Below are 13,651 nucleotides of genomic sequence, written 5' to 3' on the forward strand. Positions count from 1 at the left end.
TTTACTAGGCTTATAACCACAACATAAATGGAAAATGGGCTTTACTTTAACCTTGTACAGTTTTGTGATGGCTTCATATTAGCGAATTTACTAAATTTCAGGCAAAATCATTTATTAGCCGTAACTCCATAACTAATTATTTGTAGAGCTATGTTGAATGAACTTTTTTTCTTTATTTTTGCTTGTAGAATAACATAGTAAAATATCTGCATAGCTTCGTGAATCACCCTGTATAGTGTGGGCTTTTCACTTCGCCAGTTTACTAGAGAATCAAATGGATAGCATGTAAGAATACACTAAAAACACAAACTTTACATTATTGAAATAGTCACATAACTAACAAAATACAATAATGTAAACAAACCCTAGTCCAAAATTCGCGCCTATGAAATGTTTTCTTTTTCCGAAAAATACACAAAAAATGTGAAACCTTTAATTGATAGCATACAATAGATATTAATTTACTTCTTTATGATGTAATATTTTCTTAATTAATTATTACTACTCAATTAAACACTTATTATTACGAGAGCTCTGAACGTACGGCACTCATCAACCAAAGATGCTGAATGGAGCAGGAATAGGAAGACACCCTTATAACTGGTAGAATAGGATGTACTCTCTGCCATGCACCTTACGGATATTTGCAGAGTAATGTAGGATAAAGCTGTATGTACTTCGACCAACATTCTGTCAGTACAAAGATCTAAGTTAACCCTCCTCGACTTGTAAGTAACAGTGCAACAGTAAAAAAACGAACCACAGTTAAATCATGTAATCTTGTAGGTAGGATCGTATAGAACTTATGTTGTAGATTGCTGTTATCATATTTAACCTTCTGGCATATTTCACAATATTGTGGTAGTTGTACTATTTTACAACTTAAGTTCTTGATGTAATAAACTTTATTCATTGCCTAAGGCACTTGTGGATGCTAAAATGTACATATCTTTTATGGATAAACCATATTAGAACTTCTTCCACACACTGATAATTTCCAACTACATGCAGTGTTGTTTAATCTCCAGAACAAAATATCATCAACAATCGTCCATAATTCCTTCTCAGCTGGTTACAATCTTGCCTGTGCACGCTTGATATCGCATAGTGCCAGTGTGGTTAAACGCCGAAGAGAAGGTGCTCACACAAGTTATCGTCCACTACCGAACATGCAGGCAAGTAAGCAGGAACAACGAGGAGTGATCCGATTTTTGGCGGCGGAGGGAGTTGGAGGCCGTGAATGTATCGACAGATGAGTCTGTGTACCGTGAGTACAGTATGAGTCGTTCAAGTGTTGTGGAATGGCCAAAACTTTTCCTTGAGTTGCACAAGTCCCTGGTAGACGACATTACAACAAGGTAGGAGGCGAGGTACTGGCAGAAGTAGAGCTGTGAGGATGGGGCGTGAGTCATGCTTGGGTAGCTCCGATGGTAGATCAATTGCCAGCGAAAGGCAAAGGTCCCGAGTTCGAGTCTCGGTCTTGTACACAGTTTTAATCTCCCGGGAAGTTTCGTATCAGCGCACACTATGCTGCAGAGTGAAAATCTCATTCTGGACATTGCAGCAGTTTCGGTGGGAATCGCTGGAACATCTATCGTACAGTCCCGACCTTTCACCGTGTGACTTTCATATGTTTAGACCTCTAAAACAAGCTATTCGCGGACATCGATTCGCAACGAATGACGAAGTGTGTGACTGGGTCCAGGCCTGGATCCGACAGCAGCCTACTAGCTTCTGCAAGGATGAAATCGATCGGCTAATGTCTCAACAGGTTTGACGACTATTTTTGAGTATGTGTACTGTTTATAACTACATTTTTTAGTTAATAAAATCGTTACCGTTAGTTTACACTAGTGACCGGGTTTCATTCGAAAGCCCCTCATAAAAACAAATTGAGAATATTAGACGCTTGGTGAGAAATAAGTAAGCTGTTCTAAAGTAATGTGCATGATACGAAAAAGAAAATTGAGTCATTACCATGATAATGGAATAGAATCGTTTATGAAAGAAATAAAAGAATTGTATGCGACAATTTGTGTGACAGTTCAAGAGAAATTTAAAAATGTGAGCTGACAGCCACTCCTTCCACATGTATTCATTATGTAGATTCAATAACTAAATATTCATATTGGCTGAATGACAAGTCCAAGCTCTTATAAAGCATAGATAACTATTATTTTGTAAAAACTATAGACGCATTTATGTGGATAATACTGATAACTGAGAAACACAACAGCAATATTATGTACCTGATGAAGCATAATCTTTTTCCCTTTTTTTAAAACAAAGAAAAGAAAAACTATCGCCTTTTCTGTTGATGCTACTGTGTTGGACTTAAGTTTGAGTAAGCACATGTAGTGCTATGGTATATAGGCAGTGATGACGATGAACAATCACACAATAAATACAGGGTACAGCACACTTTGTTAAGTAAAACATTTCAGAAGGATCTAAACTCAACAATGTCATAAGGTGGACTGGCAGTCAGAAAGTTCTGCGAGGTCCCAGTCAACTGCCAACAATGATGTTTGTCAATGCAGTGTTCCCACACAGCTCCCCTCCCCCATAGTGTGGAGCACTGTGAGGGGGATGTGAAGTATGGGAGCAATGAGACTGCAAAGTGATGGGAAAGTCTTCCAAGCTTGTTGTCGTTTGCAGCAGAGTAGTTGCTGGAAGCCCAGATAGGGCATAGACAGGGTAGTCATGGAGGTGCACCAGCATGAGGCGGGGAGTGGCCATAGCTTGAATGTAGGTGGCATCAGAGGTTGGAAGGGTGGTGAGTGCACTGTCAGTGCCACATGGCGCCAGTGATGGTGTGAGGTTCTTCAGAGCCAAGTGTGGAGCTGTTGCTGTGTGGATACTGTTGGTGGAAAAGTGGGAGCTGAGAGTGGTGGTATCAATGTCATGTGGTAATTTGATGGTCTTGTTGAACTCCCATTTGATGGAGCCACCTGCAGTCTCACTGTCGGGATGCTGACATTCGATTTGAAGGGAGCTTGATGTTGAATTTTTCAGAGAGGAAGCCATGGACGTTCAGCCTTAATTCGAAGGCTGACGGTATGACGTCGGTAGTGGGAGGCGTAACAGGTATAGCAGAGGGGAGAGCTTGGCAAATGTTATCGTATGGTGCGGTATATAGCAGTGTCCACACAGGTTTGAGTCAGTTAACACACAATTTATTTGTTTAATTGATCACATGTGCACTCCCACAAAGTAAATCCCTACATCCAGTTTGGTGAGATCTGTGAAATGAATGAATGTATGGTCGTCTGCTAAACGCAGATAGTGAATGTGAATATATGATCATCTTTGAGACGATCCTTTGGCCACCTTTGGTGGGACCAAAGAGATGAAATTTACCTGAGCTTTGAGCGCCTGAAATGTGGCTGACCAATACGGTAGCAAGGTGCTCCCCCAGTTCAGCAAAGGTGCGAGAGGACCTGGAGAACGGCCATGTTTCAGCACTCTGCCGCTGGATCTTGTGCTGTTAAGACCTGTTTCATTTGTGCTCCGTAGTGACAAAAGAGTGGAGACATGGTTGCATGTGGAATATTTAAGAGTAGTTTGAAATAATAATTTCTCTATTTCAGGAACTTTTGTGGGGAGAATTAAATGTCAGGCAGGTAATATTAATGGGATTGTAGTAATCTTCGGAAGTGACCAACGGTCACAATGAAACCACGTGTAGCAATAAGTTGAAACACTTCTGTGTGCTTAAGTTAAGCTGAATTACTAGCGTGTGTACAATAAGTTGAAATATTGAAGAAATAGCGTGTGTACCATAAGTTGAAATATTTAAGAAATGGCGTGTGCAGGACTTGAAATTAGAGACGAGTACTTCCGCGTGGTGAGTACTGTGTGAGTCTCAAACTGTGTATGAGACAAAAGATAAAGAGAAGTACTCGTCCATGGTATCAGTTGAGGAGTCGCATGTGTGATGAATACATTTTTGCGAGATATGATTCCGAGTGACGCTAGATTCAAACTCTGAGAGAGAAGCAAGGTGAGTCGGCCGTCTATCCAGCAACGCCACTTGGCTTGCATTGCACAGGAAGACGTGCAAATATCTCCAGAGTTCATAGTAGGAAAGTAGAATTACAAAGTGGGGCAGTGTCGTGTGAAACTGGGATAAATACTAATTGAAGTGGGAAAGCTGAAAGTGATAGTGTTGTGACTATTTAGTGTTTTGTATTCCATGTCGTAGTGTGGTGTATGTCATGTAATTTGGGTATGTGTGGTTTGCATGGGAGAGTAGCAAGGTAGTTTCAAAAGATTAGTGGGTTATGCTTGTTCCTTCGGTACCGCTCGGTCTGGAGGAAAGTATCGTGATGATGATTGTGAGAGTCGAAGTGTGAGGTATAATAAAAGATCCACCATCCTATCCAGAAAGTGCACTGTAGCGTTAAATAATTACGAGACCATAATATAGAGATTCACCAATGTAAAGCCATGCCCACTGGGCGGAATTTCTCATGTGTTATTGTTGTAGGTTATAGAATTTGTGTGTTTAGGTTAGAGAATTTATCGGAATAACTGAGATAGTGAAAAGAAAAATATTGGTGGATTTTTCCTTCGAATTGTAGTATGTTGTCATAATGTCCCGAATTTATAATGTGTGCGCCATTCATATTCAGTGCGGTGGCCACGTGTTGACAAAAGCCGTTAAATAAAAGACATAAAGAAAATATGGTATTGCCAGTGCGTAGTGTACAGTCAGAGTTCTGTAAATTACTGATAGTCAAAAGCGTGTTTCCGTTGCGTATTAATCATATAGGAGGATAACTTGTAACTTAAGTGTGAGTACTAGAGTTCATGTTACTTGATAAATAAGAATGAATCCACTCGCTTGGCAGACCACTCATCTTGCAGGCCTGACTGCTTGATGCCACAGTATGAGCAAGGCATGTGGGTGCCTCTCAATATGAACCGGTCCATCACCAGGCGAGGGGTTGGACAAATGCCAGGGTGTACTATATTATGGAACTGTTTGCAGATGACACTGCAGAACTGTTGAGGTGCAAGGGAGCATGTCTGATTTTGTGAAACATCACAGACATAAGGTGTGTTGTACCCACTATATGTGGAAGTTTGATCCTTAGGTCCATAGACATTTCTTGAATGAAAGCTTGTAACTGTTGATCTTGTTGTTGTGCCTCATCAATCTGTTCACAGACGACATGAGACGACAAGGTGCTGATGTGCAGCAAATAGTCTGCCACAATGTTCTCTGCACCTTTTAGGAGGCGGACACCTGTGGTAAATTGAGCAATCTAGCCTAAGTGCTGAGACCGTTGGAGGTAAGTGCTCTTGAGTGCGTTTAGAATAGAGTCAGCGAGCGGACGATGATCGGAGTAAATAATCAAAAGGCATCCTTCTATGTCTTGTCTGAAGTAGTGCACTGCTTCATAAAGTTCTAGTAGTTCCCTTTCGTACACAGACCACTTTCTTTGTGACAGCATGAGCGTGTGTGAGAAAAATGGAGTGGCTGCTGAAAGACCTCCACCTCTTGTTGTAGTACAGCACCAAGAGCTGAGTCGCTCGTGTCCGCTGTTATTATCAAAAATGGTTCAAATGGCTCTAAGCACTATTGGACTTAACATCTGTGGTCATCAGTCCCCAAGACTTAGAACTACTTAAACCTAATTAACCTAAGGTCATCACACACATCTATGCCTGAGGGAGGGTTCGAACCTGCGACTGTAGCAGGCATGCGGTTCCAGACTGAAGCGCCTAGAACCACTTGATCACAGTGGCCGGCGCTGTTATTCTCAGTTGTTCACCATGGAGGTGGTGTGCCAAGGTTATGACCTGGCTATGTCAGTCTTTAACACATTCAAAAACGGATTGCATCTCGATAGTGTTGCCAGTGTTTTCCATTGGTATTCTTTCAGGAGACGGTTTGCATCGGTGATGCTCGCAGGGAGGTTGCTTGTGGAAGGTGTCTTCCATATAAATTTATTATGCCTAAGAACCAACGTAGTTCTTGATAGTCTAATGGTGATGGCAGTTGCTGAATAGTCTCCATATTTTGTGGTGTGGGATGGATGCCTGAAGCTTTTATGATACGCCAAGGGAGATGACTTCCTTAAGTCTAAGTTAGCATTTCTCTTTGGTGATAGTGGCGCCATTGTGAGAAAGGGTCTCAGAGATCATATCATAATTGGAACTTGAACAGTAAACCATCAATAAAGTGTTGCCATGTTTGTGCCACGTTCTTAAGTCTGTATGGTGTAAACATAAACTCAAAGAAACCGAAAGGCCTTTTCGTGAATGTCTTCTGAACATGCGCGTATTTGTAGGTGCACCATCTTACAGTCAACTGCACTAAAAACAGTGATGTTCACTAAATAATGGGTGGACTCCAGGATGTTTGGTAGCTGGCCATAATGATACAAACATTAAGGATACTGTAATCACTACACAATCTGAGAGATCGTTTTTTTTTTTTTTTTTGGCAGGAGGGAGGCAGTTTTAGGGTGAAGCCTAAGAACTGTTCAAGTGCTGAACCCCATTGCTGCTTTGTCAGCCCTACGTAGATTTGGCGGTTGTCATGTGGTCTGTGATGCTTCAGGCGACCAGGCGTGGTGATAATTTTATGAACTGTTCAGTTCTTAATGGCACACTGTATGAATCTTTCTTGCAGAGGAATGCTCAGAGACAGAGTAGAGAGTGGGTAAGCAAGCCGTGCAGTACTGACCTTTGTAGTGGTAGAGGGAGGTGGTGCAGTGAGCATATCCACAGCTGGTGATAGATGTGTCAAATCGGCATGGTGTAGAGGTGTCAGCGAGGTGGTGGTGATGGATGTGGGCAGCTGGTGAAGTTGGATGACGTGCTGCCATGTTGCCCAGGGTTCCTGCTCGACATCTTGACTTCTGTGTTGGGAGACATTGTTGTCATGTTGTAAGTGAAAGTTCGTTTCATATATGCTGAAGTAGATGTGTTGACTGTGTTGAATATGGTCGATGGTGTGGAGGCAACCCTGAAGGAGCCAGTGACTGTTGGGTTTATCCATAGGAGGCAGTGCTCGGTGTTTGAAGAGGGCTGTGCTGTTATGACGGGCTGCCAGGAGTGCATGGCCAATGAAACCTGTGGAGGAACGGCCGTTAGTCTTGTGAGATAACACGACACTGGACAGGTCCAGAATCAGATGGAACTTATGGAGAAAGACTGCACTGAAAACTGACTCAGCTGCATCCACAATCATAAATGTGTAAGTGAATACATTGTTGAGGCTGAGGTCTAGTGTGTGGATCAGTGATCTGTAGACTCACATAGTCATATCATTTGCTGCACAGTGCTTGATAAGCACATAGGCCAGAGTTTGACGTGGTGGAAAGCTTAGTGAAGTACTGACTTCTCAGCTGGTGTTGAAGAGGTGTAGTTGCCCACTGATCCGATTCCATACAAAGAGTCTGTTGTTATGAAGAGGGCAGGGTGGATGCAGTCCATCACAGTCATTGTGAGTGTCCAGGTGACTGAGATATCCTGCATGGTATGGAGTGCCTCCTATGAACTGTGCATGAAGTTTGGGGAACTGTGTGGTGCACGACAGTTGTGAGTGTAGCCAGCATATCATGCACGGAACCAGCAAACGTGAACTTGCACAGGAGTGGCATGGTCAGCAGCATTTGGCACAAGTGTGAAGTGGTTGGCAATGTTCTGCACAGATGCAGGTCCTGCACAGTTGCCAAAGCTCTTTTCAGGTGTGGGCATGACATAGTTGGTGGGTGAGTGGAGGGTTTCTTGAGGTTATGAGTAGGTCATCACTTAAGGTGACCATGGTGCATCAGCATCGGCAGAAGTCAAATGTGGTTGGCTCAGCCTATGGTAGGCAGGAGGTTAGTTGTGCAGCCATTGTAATTGTAAGTCACGATCGCCGCCATTGTTGTTTACATTATTTATGTATTGTCTATGCTGGATGACAGAATGTATTCGATGGGCGAGTTTAATGTGTGCATCAAAAGGTTCATGCTCATGGGTGACCATGACCAGTTGGATTTGTGGGGTAAGCTTCAGAACCCACACAAGATCCATAATGTTTGGTCAGGGATGAGGTAGTGCTCAACCTGTGTACCGAGGCTACACTATAACTGTGGTGGATTATTGTCTCTTAGAACTTCTTTGTAAATGAAGTGCTGGATTTGATCCTCCGGGGAGTGGGTGAGATGGCAGAGTAGAGCAGCTTTCACAGTTTTGTATTTGTTGTCTGATTTGGGGGGGGGGGGGAGGGGACGGCGATATCACATATTGTACCAGAATGTCCACCCAACTGGCTAAGCAGAGAGATGAATTTTATACCATCTCTGATGACATTACTCAAAGCAAAAATGCTGATCACAATTGCAAACCACAATATCGGTTAATCTGGTCAAAAAGGACATGTGTCCTGTGGTCAAAAGGTTGCCAAGGCGACGTTCATTGTGCAAGAACGGAGAAGAAAGTACTGTTCATGGATGGCATGACATGATGTGCTGTAGGCAGCTGCATGAGGTCCGGAGCAGTCGGATTCACTCACAGCAGTGTTGATAGCTGTTCGAAAATGAGTATGCTCAGATCCAATCAGTTGGATTGTTGTAGCTCAGAATTAGCCCAGTTTGCGAGCTAAATGAGGACCACATGTAAGATCACATAGTACATTGTCTGTTACACCGTCCATAAGGTTGTCACTGTATCTCTTTACTACACAACATGCATGTATGGTGTTATCCATAGCACCTGACATTGTGACAAAAGAACTATTGTTCAACGGCAATCGTCTTCAGATGCAACAAGACATCTTACACTACTGACATCAACAACAGTGTCAACTAAACCACTTGAAACAGTAAAAGCCATCGGCCTGACAAGCAAAAGAAAAGTGTCACCACCAGGCTGTTACAAGCCTTTTTTATTGAAGAAAAGCAGCAGCCAAACAATGAGGTGAGCAGTGTGACAGTTAGCAAGGACAATAAATCACTAATAATTTTTTACAGATGTTTGGGATATAACTAGTAAAATTGCTGAATTAGAAGTACTTTTGAGTGATCAGCAAAGGATATTTCTGTTTTACATGTGAGTAAACTTTGGTTAAAGGAAATCCAAGCTTGTGCTGCTAGAATAATAGGATTTGAAATTATTAGTAGTTTCTGTAGAGAGACTTTTGTAGGTGGAGAAACATACATATATGTTAACCAAGGTATCTGAATACAAAGAAATTGTGTTCAGTAACAACAATAACATTGGAAAAGTGTTTGAATATTGTGTTTGCAAACTTAAAGAACCCAAAATAATCATTGTGTGCATATACCAATCTCCATAAGGCAACTTTATGGCGTTCTTGAACAGAGTAGAAAGACTCTTTAGTGAATTAAGAAATTTTAAGGAAAATATTATTGTAGTTGGAGATTTCAATGTGAACTTTAAAATAACCAGCCAAAACGTATCTAAACTGATTAATTTGTTAGATTCACGTAATTTTTCACCCAATGTCCATGAATACACTAGACTTGGAAAGCCCACTAAAACCAATTGAGCAAACATTTTTTGACTTGCAAACATTTGATCGTAGTGTAGAAGTGATTGACACCAGATTCTCAGATCATGAAGCAACAGCACACATTCCAGAAAAAGTGAGAAATACTTCTACAGAAGATGTATAAATGAGGACAACATTAGGATTTGTAATTCATTGTTGAAAAATTCAAACTAGGATTTGGATAAATATGACAATGGAGATATGAAGTTTGAGTCTTTTTTAGCTTGTTAAAAAAAATAACTATGAAACTGCATTCCCCCTGAAGAAAATTAAAGTAAAATCTAGAACTAACACTTGGAGAACACACGAGATAAGAAAACCTTCAGAGCAACTTAGAAAGTTAATTAAATCAGCTAGGCAAAATCCAGCCCTGAAACAGTATGTAAACTGTTACAGAAAAGTGTACATGAAAGTCGTTACAGCAGCAGAAAATTAAGCAACGATTCAGACATCAACACAAACAAGAGTATCAAAATAATAAAATCGGTTAGGAATGTGATAAATACAAACTTCTGCAGAAACAAAGCAGAAACACCAGCATTGTTCTTAAAAGCAAAGACAAAACTATAAATGATCCTTTATTAATTGCCACTACATTCAACAGCTAGTATACAAGTTTGGTATAAAATCTTATAAAAAATCAAAGTCACATAAAGGCTAATCAAAACATCTCTGTAAATCCTAAAACTATGTTTTTTTATCCTGTAACAGTTGAAGAGGCAGAAAATGCAATCAGCAAACTAAAAAAATAAATTTCCATGTGGTACAGATGGCATTCCTGATAAAGTAATTCAACACAGCAAATATATTGTTCCTCTGCTCATTGATATAATTAATGCTTCTTTCAGCATTGGTACTTGCCCTAAAGAACTTAAACTGTGAATAATAAAACCAGTATATAAAAACAGTGGTTCTTATGATGTAGAAAATTAGGGACCTTTATCAAAGTCCTTTTGCTTCTCAAAAGTTTTTGAAAGAATTATGTATGAAAGATTCTCTGCTTTTTTTAACAAATATTCAATATTCTCCAGTGAATAAAATGGTGTTTGAAAATAGATCAACTGAAACTGCTATATATAATTTCCAAAAACTTGCTCTAAATTCCATTGACCATAATGAAATAAACTGCTGTTTTTAGAATTATCTAAGATATTTGATGATATTGATTATAAGATTTTGCTTTATTTAGTATACTGCTATGGAGTCAGTGGCACTGCTCATCTGTGGTTCAGATCTTACTTATCTGATAGATTCCAGGCAATGGAAATAGTTCATGATGGTAAATCCTTCTTTTCTGGATATGAGAAAGTTACTCATTGTGTACCCCAAGGATCAATGTTTGGAACTCTGTTGTTCTTGATATTCATAAATGAGTTATCAAGTTATTTAACACAAGTTGATGCTGTACTGTTTGCTGACGATTCTAGTCTCTTTGTTAAGGCTCAGAATGTGATTGATTTACACAAAAAATAGAATTAACAAATGAATAAATAGTTAAATGTTTTAAAGAAAACAGTCTATTTGTTAATAAGAAGGAAACATGATGTATGAATTACAGGCATACGTCAAATAAAGTAATCCCTAACATAATGTCAAAGATTGGCAAATGGAAAATACTACAAAATTCAACTACTAAATTTTTATGGATTTGGTTAGATAAGCATCTTGAATGGGAGAAAGATATAGACTAGCTCAATAACAAAAATAAGTAAATGCTGTTATGTATCAAGAATGTCAAATAATCCTGCAGTGAAGAAACAGTGATGAGTGCCTATTATGCATTCATGCATAGTCTACTGTGATATGGTGTCATATTTTGGGGGTTTTCAAGTCCAGCAAAAAACTGCTTTACTATTCACAAATGAGCTATAAGAATTATAAAAGGTATTACACCTAGGGAGTCCTGTAGGGAAATATTCAAATAACTGAAAGTTATGTTTCTTTCTGTTATGGCGTAAAGTCAAGTGCCTCAAGCCAGTTGGGAACAATAGAGAAGAGATTGCTGTGAGAAGACACCAGCCAATCACATGCAGACCGACCCCTCTCCAGGATGACAATGCATCAGCAGTGGCCTCTTTGTGAAGAGGAGATGAGCGCCGCAACTGACTGGCAATGTCCCAGTTCAATAGCAGCTTCAAGACTAGTTACTTGGATAGCAGTGTCAACTCCAGACACTACGCTTGTACACTCTATGTGGAACAGAATTGGAATTGTTTGTACTGAAGAAGATTCATTATTTCGTATAATGTCCTTTGCTTGCAACACATCAGTGTAATTGCGGAAGTTAAGTTTTGTATCTTTTATTTCTTTAGTAAAACTCATTAATATGACTGCTTGACACTTCCATCTATTTATATCTATGAAAGTATATGCTTTTTTTCATCCCATCCCCATCTCTATTCTTTCAACAGTGATTACCATGACTATGAAACTAGACACAGAACTGACTTCCATAGAGAAGTATTAAGGGGAGACGGTGGCAGAAATAATGAAAAATTTACCAAATATTTTTATTTGCTTATTTGATAGTAAATATAATTGAGATTACTATCGCAAATTTTTTCCTTGAAATTCAAACTGCAAATGGCATAAAAAAATTAAAACCCTAAGCAGTGTCATGCGCCAAGCCCACTTCTCTAATGTAGCAAATGGAGGAAAAATTTTATTGCAAAATTGGCCTGTGAACCTAGAAAATATATCTTTAGAAGGCTGTGATTTTTTGTATACATAACAGCAGTGTTGTAAAGAAGGCTGTGGAGCCATTTTCTGGTTCAATCAGTGTGGCTGTGGAGTGTTGTAAACAAGTTTTGTGCTGTTCAGTGCAATTCGAGTGACGCTTGATTTATTGTGCCATTCTTTGTGCAAGGTTGAATCTGTTGATCCCTTTTTACAATGCCTAGGCCTGGTAAAGTATTTAAAAAATATAGTAAGTCACATATTTCCAATATAAAGCGAAAAACTGACATTGAGGTTAGGGTCGGGCCTGCAGACGCAAACATTAGCTTGTCTCCAAGTGCATATAAACTAAAACTTGGGACAGGGATTGTGTCAGAAGAAACAAATCATGGCAGAAATACAGGTTTCAGAATTGTGGATCTGGAAATGGTGGCAGAAGTACTTAGAAAAGCCTACAAGTGCTCTGTTTGTGGAGGAAATGTGGATTTGGTTGATGATGGAAAGAGAGAAGGTTTGGTTTGCACATTGCACATATTGTGTGATGCTGACAGATCATTCAAGATACCAAAGGTCAGTAATAGAATCTATGAAGCCAATATGAGATTTACTTATGGACTAAGATGTATAGGGATTGGAAGAGATGGTGGAAACCTTTTATGTGGTATTATGAACATGCCTGGTCCTCCCCTAAAATTTTCTGCAATGAATACTGCTCTCCTCAATGCAGTTGCAGAAGTAGGTGAAGAGAGCATGAAAATGGCAGTCCTGGGGGCAATTCAAGAAAATTGTGAAGCAACTAATAGCAACGATATGGCAGTTTCCTGTGACAGTTCCTGGGTGAAGAGGGGGCATACTTCACGGCATGGAGTTTCAACAACCATTAGTGTCGACACTGGAAAAGTATTAGACTTAGTGGTGATGTCTAAATATTGTTCTGCATGTTCCTTGCACAAGAAATATATTGATCCAGGTAAAGAAACAGAATGGCAAGAAGCCCATAAAGCTCTTTGTAGCTCCAGTGGTGGGATGGAAGCTGCAGGTATGAAATTCATTTTCCATAGATCTTTGCAAAAGTATAGAGTAAGATACGTACAGTATTTAGGAGATGGAGACTCTAGTGCTTTCAAGAATGTAGTTGAAAGTCTGCCCTATGGAAAAGATTGCACTGTCGAGAAACTGTAGTGCTTAGGCCTTATTCAGAAGAGGATGGGTGGACGACTCCAAAGACTTGTTGCAGACAATAAAGGCAAGCTACTGGAGGATGGGAAGCCACTGGGTGGTAAAAACAGACTAACAAAGAAGAGAATTGACAGCCTACAAGTCTATTATGGTGCTGCAATTAGAAGTAACCTCACAAGCTTGGACAGTATGAGGAAAGGAAAGCAGCATGGGCCACTTGGTTTCATTACCTGTCGACAGACACTACACCTCGACATGGCCTCTGTTCTAATGAATGGTGCA

This window comes from Schistocerca piceifrons, chromosome 8 (genome assembly GCF_021461385.2).
Source record: "Schistocerca piceifrons isolate TAMUIC-IGC-003096 chromosome 8, iqSchPice1.1, whole genome shotgun sequence".
NCBI classification, from domain to species: domain Eukaryota; kingdom Metazoa; phylum Arthropoda; class Insecta; order Orthoptera; family Acrididae; genus Schistocerca; species Schistocerca piceifrons.